This window comes from Homarus americanus, unplaced genomic scaffold (genome assembly GCF_018991925.1).
Source record: "Homarus americanus isolate GMGI-L3 unplaced genomic scaffold, GMGI_Hamer_2.0 scaffold57965, whole genome shotgun sequence".
NCBI classification, from domain to species: Eukaryota; Metazoa; Arthropoda; class Malacostraca; order Decapoda; family Nephropidae; genus Homarus; species Homarus americanus.
The window spans coordinates 295,635-309,394 of record NW_024725031.1 but is presented as its reverse complement, the minus strand read 5'-3'; the positions used below and the strand labels follow the sequence as shown (position 1 = coordinate 309,394).

At 44.3% G+C, this 13,760-nt stretch overlaps 1 protein-coding gene across 7 annotated transcripts in view; it reads right to left on the bottom strand.

The window, feature by feature from the left end:
- LOC121864605 (torso-like protein) overlaps positions 1-13,760 on the bottom strand; it is a 42,657-nt gene that overhangs the window by 7,387 nt on the left and 21,510 nt on the right. The window contains exon 1 of one of the 7 annotated variants that reach the window (XM_042363690.1): positions 2,157-2,280. The exons of the other annotated variants lie outside the window; for them this stretch is intronic. The gene's annotated coding sequence lies outside the window, so the exon portion shown is untranslated. Of the gene's footprint in view, positions 1-2,156; positions 2,281-13,760 lie in introns of those variants that run through there. 7 annotated transcript variants of the gene reach the window in all.

The following is a 13,760-nucleotide window of genomic DNA, read 5'->3' as shown; positions in this document are numbered from 1 at the left end:
ATGTTAAGAGTGTCCGCCAGAAGTTTCTGTTCTTGGTATGAAATGCGTTGGTTCGGATGGAGTGGTTAGTTCGAGCAGTTTCGCTCATTACTCGACCACACTGAATCATTCACCATTTAAGTGCGGTCCGACTAATTACCCAAATGTACCCAAATGTAGCCAAATATAGCCGGAATGAAGTCAAATAATGGTCCTACATGAATAAATCGGACTGCCAATCATTTCTCGACTAGTATTTGGTGTCACAAAGTCACAAAAAATTGGAAAACTTACTTTAATCTGAGTTAATACATCGCGCGCATGTACCGAGGGAGCGAGGAATTACCCAAATGTACCCAAATGTAGCCGCAATGTAGTCGCAATGAAGTCAAATGATGGTCGTACAAGCGTAATTCGGGCTGTGAATCACTTCTCGATTATTATTTGGTGTCATAAAGTCACAAAAAATTGGTAAACTTAATTTAATCTGAGTTGTGTTGTGTTAGGTAAGGTTAGGTACATGCACTTGATCTATTAACTCAGATTAAATTAAGTTTACCAAACTTTTAAATACTAGTCGAGAAGTGATTGGCATTCCATTTTTCACATTTGGGTAATTAGTCGAACCCCCTCAGAAGGCTCCTGACTAGTTAAAGTTCGTCTCGTCTGGTTAAGATAGTGTCTCTTGACGATTAGGAACCCACTCTTATTTGACCTGATTAAACATCCTACAGATAAATGATGGGGTTCAATTTGGTTAGTTTAAGTTTGGTTAGGTTAGCATTAGGGTGTTTAATCATCAGGTGAGGATTCTTAATCTTTATGAGATCCGAATAAAATTATGTGGTCTTTTCGTAGAATTTTTAAAGCTTTGTCATTTTGCGGTTAGTTGCTGGACCAGAAACTAGGTGGTGGAGTTGTAAGATGAACTTGTATTTACCTCACGGGCGTTGCCACAGACTCGGAGTCGTGACTCCCCACCGCTACAGCAACACCACAGAGAAACATTAATTATTACACGTTAAAAATAACCCATGGCTGCCGAGACACCTACTGCGTACTTATTTATTTATTTTTCAGGCTGTAAACTGTCGTGGTTCTAATGATGACATTGTAGCGGCGCTTGAGCGTCCATCGTATGTTATTTTATAATTGACATTTTTAACACAATTCCAACATACTACCTGTATTAACTAATTAACGGTTACTACGCAGAGAATATTTTATCCCACACATCTGTTCATTTTCAGTAGAAAACTTATACATAGTACAAAGCTATTGAACACGCCAAGCCAACTATTAGCCGAGCCCCAACCAAACTGTGCCTGGTACAGGAAGCAATACAGTACAGTGCAATCAGGCACAACGCACTAAAAGAGAACGCCCTGCAGTCACGTTTTGATTGTTGGAGGCTCGTGTGACGTCGTGCTTCTAGAAACAAATTAGGCATTCATCCAACTTATCTTGAGCTAACACGACCCAACCAAACTTAACATTTCCTAAGTACAGTACATTAGGCTAAGTTTATTAATGTTATCTGCTTCATAGATATGACGTCTTAAGTTCCAGTCAATCATAGCCTGGCTGAGAGATGCAGCCTGACTCCGTGATAAAGGCTGTGGTAATCAATCTTGTGTACCGTGCTCAAGAACAGCTACACAATATAATTATGGTGTGCCGGCATGACGGTGTCCTCTCTATACCCTTGACACTTCAGCCTGCAGTGAACGACACTCTTTGTCTTGTCTACTGAGCCCTTGTCATATGAACAGCGCCTGCACGAGCAAATAACACTGCCTGGCATTTCCTGCCTTCTCATAAAATGACACGAAAGGATGTTACATCAGACGACTGTTCACCAGTCTTCTGCCTGCAGTGGCGTTCTACTGTTGACAGGAACATGCAAGTCTGCGGTGTACCGAGGTTGAGTGATGCGTGGGTGTGGTGCGGCCCTGGCCACGAACAACTCAGTCCTGACCGCACGTTGTTCCGGGACCTTGAAGTTCAAGGTCAGCCTCAGGCCGGATCCTCAGATATTTGTTCATTGTTTGTTTTTCTTAAACTGGGAATTAACACGTTTTATAAAATAAATTTTTGTGCCGCAGCTGAAGTCTGGTAGATGTGTTCACTTATGACACTTAATTTAGATTGAGGATAAATTTAACGTACATACATACCTCAGAGTACCAGACCCAAGAGTAGGAGTTGCAGCTGCAATTTTCCGTGCGTGTGCGGGAGTTGTCTCGTCTCTCAGTTTGTGTACAACCTTCCCGTGTCTGCTGTCTAGCGTGTGTGTGTGTGTGTGTGTGTGTGGATAGTAAATTTGTGTTATTTAAGGCACGGTGGTACAGCCTATCACCAGAACAAAACTTTCTTTGAGTGCTCGCATTCGTTTAAGTATTCCCTGAATTAGATAAGTGTCCTCTAAATGCGCGTTATCGTTGTTTAGTTTTCTTTATCCCAGAGCAGTTGTGTGTCATAGAGGGGGTGGGTGTTAATTGTCTGTCCGCCAGCTAATGGGACTTATTTTCGTTCAGTAAATTAAAAAAGAACAGAATGAACGGGTCTAAGTGAAATATGGTTTACAGTTTTGTATCAGGAATATGAATATGGAGTTTAATAATTATTAAACCCTGATTATAATCAGGGTTTCCACACGATTATTAGTAGGTTGGGTTGATTTAAGCAAAGATGGGCCGGGTTAAATTAAGTTAGATTAAATGAGGTTGGTCAGGTTACGTTTGGTTAGGCTAATTTGGATTATTTCAGGTTAGGTTCGGTTGGCATAGAGTAAGTTGGATTAGGCTAGGTTAGGTTAAGTTATATTGGGTGGTTGGTTAGGGTCGGAGAGATAAGTTCATATTCAAACTTTAATTATCTCGAAAATACCTCAGCTTATGTTCTTTAAACTTGGAACTTTTTCTGTCGCTTCATATTATTACTAATGTCAGGTCCTCCCCCCTACATCCCCTAATGACCATGTTTTCAGGTCAAGGTCATTCGGGCAGAGGTTACGAGAGTGTGAGAAGTGGTGATTGACTCTCCTTGTTGAACCATGATGGAGGTGGAGCTTGTTGGGCAATGATAATATTTAATAAAATTAATTTTGCTGAAGGGACTGTAGTGTTTTGGGTAGGAGAGAGAGGTCACTGGATGGTTGAAGGGGTTGGACACACCCTATTTGACCCCACTGAAGAAACAGGAGTTGCTCACCACCGCCACCCTCCTCTACTGGGGTGTTCGTGTAAAGCTTCGCCTGTATCTTGCTTAGGCACTCACTCAATCACTCATCTGAGATGGAGGAAAATCTCCACTTGAATACGATGGAAACCTCTTGAGTGCAATTATTTAATCCTTTGAGTACAGTAACTTAACCTATTGAGTACGATGTCTTAACCACTTATGTACAGTAATTTAATCCCGTAGGTATAATGACTTAGTCCCCTGATTACAATTATTAAACCTGAGTTCGGTAAAATGAATTAATCAGCTGAATACGAGGTGTTTACCTTCTAAATTTGATTAACTACTTCCTTGGGTAAGATGTGTGTACTCAGTGGGTTAATCATCGTACTCGTGCAAGTAAGTAATCTCAGTGGGTTAATTGTCTGTACTCAAGGCCACAGCTGTGATCAGAATGCAGGAAAACTGGAACACGCTGAACACAGCTTGGTTCATTTCTGTCGTTCCGTCCTTCAGCTGTTGAAAGTCACCTGCAGTGTGTGTGTGTGTGTGTGTGTGTGTTATTAGCATCATCTTAGAGGGAGGAGGGTGACTGTCACACCAACTGCTGTCTTTAAAACAACAACACATATGATAGAGTGTATAAATGGAAGTCAGGGCTGAACAAAGGTGACATTACGAAGGTACTCAAACTATCCAACCAGGAGCGAACTCGTAACAATGGTTTTAAATTAGACAAATTTAGATTTAGGCGCGAAATAGTTAAACATTGGTTTGGAAATAGAGTAGTGGATGAATGGAACAAGTTACCAAATATCATCATTAACTCGAATACGCTGAATTGCTTCAAACATAGGTTGGATGCTCATATGAGCAATAGGGGTTGGGTGTAAACGGGACTGCCCAGTATGGGCCAATAGGCCCGCTGCAGTTTCCTCCATTCTTATGTTCTTATGTATGGAGTGGTGGGGACCAGAGAGCTCCAGAAATATCAAGGACAGCGACTTCCTCACCAGCAGCTGCTGAACCAAACATAAAAAAAGACGATCGAATCACATTAAAAGTATAAAACAGACGATCGAATTACAATTAAATGTACACAAAAAGTTATAAATTATCAAATCACAATCAAGAGTATTAAAAAAAGACGATCGAATCACAATCAAGAGTATTAAAAAAAGACGATCGAATCACAAGTGTATAAAAACGACTGTTCCGGGTGAAAGATAATATATAGGTTAAACATATAACAAATAATTCACGAAAAACCATGAGTCAGTATGTGAGTTTAGATGTTATGGTAAGTAACAGTTAGTGTGTGGGGGAGAGCGAGGATGACTAGACAAAAACAAGAATGACCAAGGAAAACAACGTGTGTGTAGGTGGTGAACACATCATACTCATAATGCTGTCACAAGTTCCTGCTTATAACTCACCGAATAATAACACTCTCTCGACCTGACTCACTTAAGCTGCCACACCAAGATGGTATTAGATTATATTAAAGTTTTCGGACCACGTGGTTTATTTCATCTTAAGATTGACCCACCCTAATGTTAACTTAATGTAATATAACTAACCTTACATTAACCTAGCCTAATCTAACCTAACATAATGTTAACCTAACCTAATTTAACCAAATATGACTTGACCTAATCTATCCTAACCTAGCCTAATCTTACCTAACCTAGCTTAGTCTAACCTATCGTAACCTAGCCTAACTTAAACTAACCTATCATAACCTAATTTAACCTAACCAAATCTAACGAAACTAAACTAAACCAAACCAAGTTAAACCAAACCAAACCAAGCCAAACCAACCGAGGTAAACCAAACCAAAACATTCGTGCTGGGTTTCACGGGGTCTGGCTCCATTACGAATCGGTCTGAATCCTATTGGTTAAGTTAGGTTGATGAATTGGAACCTATTAGGACTGGAATCTACTAGGACTAGAACCTATTAGGACTGGAACCTATTAGAACTGGAACCTATTAGTACTAGAGCCTATTAAGACTGGAACATATTAGGACTGGAACCTATAGGACTGGAACCTATTAGTACTGGGACTCATAAGACCAATTAATCGTTTTAATTGGTTGGCGACTTCATTATACCCCCCCCCTCCCCACGCTTCATTAATGCTATGTGTACCGTCTTGTACCGTGCCTCCCAAAGCACACAGGCTGACACACGTGGGTACACATAGCCTACACATACACTCTTACTGATACAGGTACACATGCATATACAATCAGGCTCGGGTACAGACTCATACGTAGGTACACAGGTATACATAGACATACATCTACAGGTGTACACAGACATTTACAAGTACATATATACACTCACACCAACAGGCACACTCACAAAGAATGGTACACACAAGCATATACACAGGTACACACACACGACCACACCATCATTTCCATCATCATGTGTACACCCTTGAGGTACACACTCATTTGGTCTCGCTATGTCCGTGTGTATTATACATGGCCGGGTAGGTATATACACGTACACAGAGATACTTACATGTACTGTACGTGTGTGTTCGTAGGGTGACAAAATTGTGAGAGGGGGAACTGGTGACATTTAACTGCAGGTGGGAGGAGTAGGAGGGAGGGGGGGGGAGGTATTGGGAGGTGTGGGTGTCGAGCAATGAGGAGGGAGGGAGGAAAGGGTAGGTAATGTTGGCGTGAGGAGGGAGGAGAAAATAGGAAAATAATGGTGTGGTAAATTTGAGGGAGGAGGGAGGTGGTGATAGAGGGTGGGGATGGTGATAGGGTGGGTGGTGATGATGGGGATGGTGATAGAGGGTGGGGATGGTGATAGAGGGGATGGTGAGTGGGGATGGTGGTAGAGGGTGGGGGATGGTGGTAGAGGGTGGGGATGGTGATAGAGGGTGGGGATGGTGGGGGGTGGTGGTGAGGGTGGGGATGGTGATAGAGGGTGGGGATGGTGGTAGAGGGTGGGGGATGGTGACGGTGGGGATGGTGATAGGGCGGGGGATGGTGATGAGGCGGGGATGGTGATAGAGGCGGGGATGGTGATGGAGGGTGGGGATGGTGATGGGGGTGGGGATGGTGATAGGGTGAGGATGATGATGGGGTGGGGATGATGATGAGGGGTGGGGGGTGGGGATGGTGATGGGGTGGGGATGGTGGTAGAGGTGGGGATGGTGATGAGGGTGGAGGATGGTGATGGAGGGTGGGGATGGTGATGGAGGGTGGGGATGGTGATGGAGGTGGGGATGGTGATAGAGGGTGGGGATGGTGAGGGTGGGGATGGTGGTAGAGGGTGGGGGATGATGATGAGGGTGGGGGATGGTGATAAAGGGTGGGGATGGTGACAAAGGGTGGGGTTGGTGATGGGGGTGGGGATGGTGGTAGAGGTGGGGATGGTGGTAGAGGTGGGGAAGGTGATAGGGGTGGGGATGGTGATAGGGGTGGGGATGGTGATGGGGTGGGGTGGTGGTGGTAGGGTGGGGGTGGTGGTGGTAGGGTGGGGGATGGTGATAGAGGGTGGGGATGGTGGTAGGATACTGGGATGGGGATGGTTGGGCTTGGGAGGAGGATGTGATGAGGGATAGGATGGAGGTGAGGAGAGGAGAGGAGAGGAAGGGTAGGAAGGAGGGAGAGGAGGAGGGAGCTATGGAGGGAGGAAGACTGACCAGTTCTAAGAAAAATGATGCCAAGGTAAAGACTGGGAGTGTCTGCCAGAGAGAGAGAGAGAGAGAGAGCAGGGGTCGACTGGTGAACTTGGCCACACACACACACACTTGCACCCTCTACACACAGCACTCCACCTCCCCCACACACACGCATGAGCCCCCCACACACACACACATGACCCCCACACACACATGAGCCCCCCACACACACACCCACACACACACCCCCCCACACACACTGACCCCACACACACACTGACCCCCACACACTGATGGCCCTCCCACACACACAACACATGACCCCACACACACATGACCCCACACACACACACACACCCCCACACACACACACACGCATGACCCCCCCCACACGCACAACACCCCAACACACACACACAGACCATGGTTATGCACATCAACCTCTCCTCTGACCATGTCCCTCCGCCACACGGGCACCAACACACTGCAGGTTGGGACTCACTTAAGTCCTCCGCGTCACTATAGTAAACAAATTGTATTGGAAAGCACACGTCAAGGCTATTGTCAATACCTTCCTGCTTTCGTCTCCACATCCTTCGTAGTCTCAAGTTCCTCGGAGTTCCCGCACCTGAGCTCTTTAGTGCTTACACAACATTCATACTACCTAAGCTCACTTACGCTTGCCCTGCCTGGTCTTCCTCCTTAAGTGCAGAAGAAGGCGTGCTAAATATTTTCTCCTCTTCCTACTCCACATATCAAGAGGCGCTGACACTCTCAACTCTCTATGGTCATCACCAAGACCTCATCTGTAAGTTTTGGGAGGAGCTACTACACCATCCTCGACACCGGCTCCTCCTCCCACCCGAGATCCCTCGTCCGTGTATTGCTGTTCGACACCACAACCGCATCCAGCCCACACGAGCACGCACTGATCGCTATAAGAACAGCTCAGTCTCAACCATTGTAAAAGTTATCAACAATTCGCAGTTAACCTGTGTGTTTATTCACTGCCACTCTTACTTTTGCACTGTAAATGTGTTGAAATTGTTAAATGATCCTCTCCCTCAGGTCATTATATATTATGTATGTGTACAGCCAGACCGTACATTAGTGTTACCACGAACCCTGGGCGGGTGGGGTGGCTTTCACACACTATCTCTTCTGTCGTCTCGATAAGGTTGGTAAGCGTGATTGCGATGTCATTTCCTTTATCCTTGTTTTTAGAAAAAAACGATTCATATTTCTAAACACGGAGAAGGAAGTTGTATTATGACAAGAGGCAGGAATAATGACCCTGGCAGCTTCACACATAAGGACAGCAGACCTACCAATGTGGAGCCAGATGACAGACCTTTGTACGGAATTTTTTTGCAGGTCTGTCATATTGTTTGACACCAAAAGGGTAAAAATAATTTATGGTCTGACGGTACCACGTACTGTATGTCATTTGTATATATTTTTAGCTGTATTTGTTAATTATTATTATTTATTATTATTATTATAACTATTATTATTCTAATAATTACACAGCAACTGCACCCGCTACCCCACACACACGGCGCCCCTTATTCTCTTACGTGTTAATTAAAACACCAGATACTGTCTAAGGAGATTCATCTAGTGGAGTTTCCCCTTCATGTTGGTCCATTTTCTGTTGTTACTTCATCATGAAAAAGGCAGAAATATTTATTGTTTTCTCTTCTTAAAATTTAAACTATTAATTATTTGATCTCTTAAAAGTTTTGACCACGACATTTAGCGTCTTAAATGTTGGACTCCCACTAACGTTTAATAAAGAACGTGTCTTGATCCCCGAATTGACCACAAACATCTGTTGATATTTCACGTTTAATCAGACAGGCCGGGCACTTGACATCAGTAGGAACCGGCCACACTTTGTCACAAACAGATGAACTGTATCGTGACCTCTCCTCCCACACATTCGTCCTCCTGTCACTCTATGTAACTTGACGACACGATCAATGGCCCATCAAACCTTGTGTCCTTAATCGCATGAGTCAAAGAACTCCTCACGTTTCCCTGCTGGGCGCTGTAAACGCTTTGGCGTTTCACTGTGCACAGGATGCAAAGGGGTGCCCAATTAACTAGCCCCCGTGCTGGGCAAATCTGAAAAAAAGCGTTTAACTTCTGACCTCTTGAGAGATAACACGTGCACACCTTTAACGGTTGACCTTTCATGCGTGACCTGGGACGGGGCGGGGACGCCCTTGACTCTTCAGGCTTCTACGCCCTTAACTCATGAGACATAAAGGCAAGCATGAACTTAGCATGCTTCCCAGTTGGGCACTGTAAACGCTTCTGCGCTTCACCTTACACAAGGATGTAGGGGAGTGCCCAATATATAAAAATCGAAATCGAAAAAAAATCGAATCGGGGCGGGGCGAGGCGAGGCGGGACAAGCAGGAACCACATCTGGCTCGAGTCTACACAAACAAAAAACATGATTGACGCACGAAAACAAATAAACAAACAAACAAACAAACAAACAGCTTCTTAGCGTTCGAGTGATGTTAATATTTCTAGTTGTTAAAAGTTTCTAGTGTCTATTTAGAGTTGTAATAGTCAAGATCTTATAATAGTCATTTATTGGTCCCGTTAATGTTCCTAGTTCCTGATGAAGCTTTGTAAATAGTAGCTTCTGTCTCTGTTCCGTTCCTAGTTGCTATGAATGTTGTATAAATAGCAGCTTGTTGTCTCTGTTAATGCTTCCTTACATTAACAGTGTACAGTTCAATGAGTAAATCACTATTAACACAACATCAGCCCAACCTTTCTACCAGTCACAGGTACCAGCCCAACCTGTCTACCAGTCACAGGTACCAGCCCAACCTGTCTACCAGTCACAGGTACCAGCCCAACCTGTCTACCAGTCACAGGTACCAGCCCAACCTGTCTACCAATCACCCAGACACAGGTACCAGCCCAACCTGTCTACCAATCACCCAGACACAGGTACCAGTCCAACCTGTCTACCAATCACCCAGTCACAGGTACCAGCCCAACCTGTCTACCACCAACTTGCCTGTGACTCACCTCTGACTTTTACCTGTGATTAAAGCAATATACCTGTCCAAGGGGAGGCGCCCATGACAGGTGCCCCGAGGAAAGGTATTTCCTCCAGAATAATTCATTTCCCTGTTTTCAAGGTTGTTTATTTACCAGGAAATTGTAATGTTTTTTTTTTCTCTCTCTCTCTCTCTCTCTCTCTCAGCTTTCCTAACCTAACCTAACTAAAGAGGTCTCACTATTTATTACTTACCAAATATTCCATTCCCTGACTCGTCCATCCTTAGTTAAAGCGACACTGTAAATTTAGGATGCGTCTCACTCACTCACTCACTCCCATTAACTGTAACTGGAAGAATACACTGTGACTGTCGGAACTTGGAGCGGTCTCGGGTCACTCAAGATTATACCTTCAATTTATTTCACCTGATGATTAAACACCCTAATATTACTGAGGGGGGGGGGGTTAGGTTGGGTTAAGTTTGGGTTAGGTTAGGTTAGGGTAGTGTTTGGGTAGGTTAGCGTCAGATTAGTTTTAGCGTTAAGGTAGGTTAGGTTAGGTTAGCGTCAGGTTAGGTTAGCGTTAAGTCAGGTTAGATTCGGTTAATATTAAAGTGAAAAGCTGGAGGGGGGGGGGGCCGAATCTTCTGGTAATCAGCGTCCCTAAACATCAAAGGAATAATAAAATAACATACGACTTTTTGAGAATCCGGAACCAGATGTTGTAATTATTTTCAGGTGCGCGTGTGAGTATTAACAGGGTGTAGACCTGAGTTAACCTTTGACTTAATGTCTCACAACTTGTCTGGGTCACTTCTTGTAAGACCAAGTTCTATTGAAATCTATCCAATGTTGAGTTATCATCCTGCCCTAACACACCTGGACACACGCTGACACACCTGGACACACGCTGACACACCTGGACACACGCTGACACACCTGGACACACGCTGACACACCTGGACACACACACAACACACTGAAATCTCACTACCATCCTCTCTCACTATGCGGAAATAATCATTAATTTAACCTGTCATCTGTTTGTGTTTCTCCGGGTCTACACGTCACGGTTCATTGCTTCGAACACTTTATGTATGTTCGAACTGCACAAAACCGATGCTTCATTTGTCCTGTGTGAGTGTCATTGGGAAGTTTGGGCAAGTTTTTAATATATGAACGACTAAACCAACGAGGCACTTCCCAACACCTGAAGTTGTCCTATATAAATTAAAACTCATTATATTTATGCATAAAAACTTACATAGCAACACAACTTACTCGCGCTTTTTATTCTCACGGGTGTGGGAGTGTCTGTGTGTGTGGCAGGCCAGGCCAAGGTGGGCGTGTTACCTGCTTTACACCTGGTCGGCCTAATATTGAAACTTAGTCAAATGTCACCTGACTCACTGTGGGCACGAACGTTATAGTGACGGTGGAATACTGCTTCTTGCATGTGGTCAGATCTTGAAATAGGTCGTGAACTTTGCCGACAGGACATCAGGTTGCGGAACAGGGACTTGTGGTAACTGGTCCCCCCTGAGCCTTGGTCCAGTACACCACCATACTAACCTAATCATTAAGGCTGGGGTCTACCTCATTAAGATTGGGGTGTCCATTAGGGTTGGGGCCAATTGGGACTGAAAAACATTAGAACTGGGTCCTTTAGCACTTAGGCTTTTTATATTGGTTGTGTCAGGTCAAAGTGAGTTATGATTGGAGACCATTTAATAAGTGACCTTGACCTGTTCTACCTTCCTCGCAACACTGACATAATGTATTGTATCTGAATGGTAGTCAGACTGTATTAAACTGTGCTGAGATATATAACTCACTGAGTGTATATGTGGGGGGAGGGAGCTTGTTGTAGTGTGGGGGGAGGGAGCTTGGTGTAGTGTGAGGGGAGGGGGGAGCTTGGTGTAGTGTGGGGGAGGGAGCTTGGTGTAGTGTGGGGGAGGGAGCTTGGTGTAGTGTGGGGGAGGGAGCTTGGTGTAGTGTGGGGGAGGAGAGCGTTCCTCTCCCCCAGGTCAGCGACAGGTCGAGGAAAGCCTATTGGAACGCGTCACCCATTGTGAGGTGTCGAAGATGCACATTGTGATTATTTGAACACGCTTGTGATGAAGAAGTAACACCGCTATTGTGTGTAAACGAACGTACTTATTGTGAAGACGTTGAACTCTTCCATTGTGGATAATTGAGTGCATCAGCAGTGAACAGTGAAGACGTAACTGTGAGGTGACCACCAAGAACACCCGCTGTTTATCACACCGACTGGACCATGACTGTTATATGTTACCTTTCGTAGACTCATGTTTGTTTAGAAAATGAAAATATGTGGCGAATCTCATTAAATGTACGAATGACCCTTTATTAAAGAAATTGTACACAACTTAACGCGTTACGTAGTACAGTACAGTGCAGTACGTTTTAGTATTTTAGAGTAGAAGTTTTTATTGTTAGGTTTTATTGAATGGAAAATATTAGTCCATACTCGTGGGTTGTTATCTGTGGTTGATCAATTATCCCATTTTATCAGAGCAGTGGAAGTTGCAGCAGCAGACAACACTGTGCAGTGTTGACACGAGAGGAAGGATCTAGTGCGCGAGGCTGCCCAGCACGTGTTGGCTTGTTAGTCGCCGGAGTGTCTCCTCCTGGTACTACTGTATGTCAAGACTTCAATTTTGTTTTCAACAATCAGTTGACTGTGTGGTGGTGGGGGACTGGCAGAAGAGATCCTGGGACCATAACACAGATGCCTCTTGTTCAGGGATCGGTTATTCAGATTCCGGCAATATTATGTATTCCACTGATTAGGGGTAAGTGAACGTCTTTAGTTATAGTTAAGTCTCAGAATAATTTCGTTGATAATTGTCGTTGCTGTTTTTGGATTTTCTTTCAATGAGTCATGTAGAAGCTGTCTTGCGCCTCCAGTTAGGGAAGAATGTTGCTTTGCTTACAGTCGTCACTGGCTGCAGTATGGCAGGAACAATGCTTGTAGAAGCAACTCTTTATGTTTACCATCATCAGCTGACTGTAAAGCCTCAGGAGCCAAACATACAGTACGTAGATTCTGCTTAGGATCATCAGCTGATTTCTCAATAACAGTAAAATAGTAAAGATGTCGGAGAGACGAGTTGTGAGCGTCACTGTAGCAGATGAAACGTCAAATTACCGAAATAATGACAGGAACAGCGTTTTCTGTTGCGGAAGCAGTCATAGACAGTAATGGGGGCATTAGTCGGTTTTACCACACCTGTCACTCGCCGTGATGTAAGAAGTGAGGTTTGTAACCCGTGAACACTGTGTCTGGCTGGCACCATGAAGTATCCACTCCTTTGATAGTTGTAATTCTTCTGTATCAATTTATGTCCCGTTTCGAAATGCCAGCACGCGGAAAATCATTTTTGTTTATCTCGTCTTTAATACATACACCCAGATAGTCACAGAGCCACGTACAATAGAATTAATTACATATCCCCGGCTCGTACACGCACGAGTACAGTGGGTTGTCGAACCAGCACCCCGGAGATTGCTAGGTTAGTCTCAGATCCCGGTGGCCAAACCCGGCGTCCTCCCGCTAGTGAGAGAAGCAAAAAGGATATCAAGTTCCCCTTCTGTGTTCCGCTCTTACTGCTGCTGTTGCTCTCTCTAGATGCCGTTACCAACACTTGCTCCCCTGCTGTGACCAGAACCACTCTTACACCCCGTGTCTGGGCAAGGTCACTCACTCTCTCTTCTCTCTGTCTTTTGCTCTTTCTCTTTTTTTCTTTTTATTCTCTCTCTTTCACTGCTTCCCTCAAATTAAGATAACGAGAAAAACTATGTTAACATGATACATCAGTTTCACACACACACACACTTATTTCCTGAGCACTTGAACTTTAAAAGAAAAACAAGAACTCTCAATAATACTTCATGAAG